The sequence below is a fragment of the Penaeus chinensis genome, chromosome 27, assembly GCF_019202785.1.
Source record: "Penaeus chinensis breed Huanghai No. 1 chromosome 27, ASM1920278v2, whole genome shotgun sequence".
NCBI classification, from domain to species: Eukaryota; Metazoa; Arthropoda; class Malacostraca; order Decapoda; family Penaeidae; genus Penaeus; species Penaeus chinensis.
The window spans coordinates 19,397,428-19,399,807 of NC_061845.1; positions in this window are offsets into that span (position 1 = coordinate 19,397,428).

Below are 2,380 nucleotides of genomic sequence, written 5' to 3' on the forward strand. Positions count from 1 at the left end.
TTTTTTGTTATTGGTAGTAATTGATTTTTTTCATCTTAAATTCACACATTTTTGTCACAGTTATAAGTTTGATCAAAAATAAAACAAGAGGAAAACGGTTTTCTTGAACTACATACACCTTTAACATGCATTAACTTGAATAAAAAATAAGTGCATATGTTTGTTACCCAAGTATATATTCATATTTTTATATACAAATGACCATCATAAATACACCATATAGCACTGTAATTATTAACACACACACATATATATTCATAAGTAGGTGTGTATGAATTACATATGCATGTAGGTATGTATATAACTATATATATGTATATGTACGTATATATATATATGTATTTATACATATACACCATACGCATTTAAATATCATATTTATATGTATATATGCATATATATATAAACATATATATATATATACATATATACACACACATGTATATATACATATGTATATATACATACATATATATGCATACTTATATATACATATGTATATGTATATACATACGTATAAATATATATATACATATATATAAACACTATATGTATATTTATATATATATACACTGTGTTTATATATATGTATATATACATACACCTACTTACATATATATGTGTGTGTATGTATATACACACATACATATATATATACACATACATATATTCATACTTATAAATAACGAAATATATCTATATGTTTATTTATGTGTATATATACATGCATACATATATTTATACTTATAAATCAATCAATAATTGAATATATATATATATTTATCTATATGCATATATATTTATATGTGCATGTTTATACATATATACTTATATGTGTATATAAGTATATGTATATGTATATATATATATATATATATATATATATAGTGTGTGTGTGTGTATAAATATATACATATACATATATATTTACCTATTTGTTTGTATATGTATATATATTTATACATATATATACATATATATCTTATATATAAATACGCATGTGTGTGTGTATGTGTGTGTGTGTACATATATATGTATGTATGTATGTATACATTTCAGGGTGTTGCTGAATTCATGCCTGCTCTTGTGCATGGGGCTATTCCTGGACGAAGTAAAATGGCTCCAAATTGGGGAACACCATCGCCCTCAAATATGGTAGACACATCACGTCAAGGATTTCCATACAGGCATCCCTTGCCCCGTGCTATGCATCCATGCAGTCTGCATGTCGCAGCAAAGTCCCGCCAGATGTTGCCAGCAGAACAAAAAAAGGTCTGCATCCCTTGCAGTTGTTATGGATTTGACAAAAAGAAAGAAAAAAAATTATTAAAAAAAAAATTACACATGGTAAGGGGACATCGCAACTAAATACCGGCCATGCCTCCTTCTTAAATCCAGCCAGCAGTGAAGAGTGTTGCCACTGAGTACCAAATGGTTTTCATTAGCACATGATATTCATGTACTTCAATGCAAGCTTCCTATTTGTCTCTCATAGCACACTGATTTATAGTTTTGAATCACATTTACTTGACCTTCTTCCTCCATCATGCATCTAGTGTGCTCACTTCTGGCTTTGTCTCTGGTGCATGCAGTTGCTTGGTGTTACTTGATCCACAGAGATACGGTTGCCTTCTAAATACCTCATTTTCATGATATTTCGGCTCTTGATACTCCCTCAGAGTAAAGCATAATTATGATGCTAAGAATGGTCTATGATGTCTCCATTACTAATATTGCTATGATCAATTCTGAAACATCACTCATCACAAAGCTTTTTCTGTTCTGAGCTTTGAAAACAAATACCATCTTTTCTGAATCAGTTGCTAGCGATCGTTACTGTTTCACCTACTCATTAGTATAGATATATTTTTTAGCAAGTGTATGTATGGCAGGACGAAACAATAGCAAACCACATGGGTATTGCAATGTACCCCGCAATATAGATAGCACTGCATACCGATTAGAACATAGATTAGAAAGATACACATACTAGGAGGACGTGTGGCAGTAGCTGATACTAGATGGCCATTATTATCCCTTCTGATTTCTGTACTGACCGCGGGGCCATCTATCGAGTAAATTTATATGTGCAAGACCGAGTTTCCTTCTAAAACCCACGATCCATGTGGTCCATAACAGCAATGAAATGTGACTGCTGGTAGAACAGCTTTGATGCCCAACCCAACCATAGACGCCACGAAGTCTGAGTGTGGATGGTGCTCATTGCTCATCACCGACTTAAATAGTACATGCCTCTGCCACCTGTTACAATTGTGTCATATATGACTGTTGTATGGCCGATCACTCAAGTCTGGTTTGGTTGAAGTGCTTGTCCGCTTTCGTTCTTAACCTTTGCTATAACAGGGGACATAACAAAGGC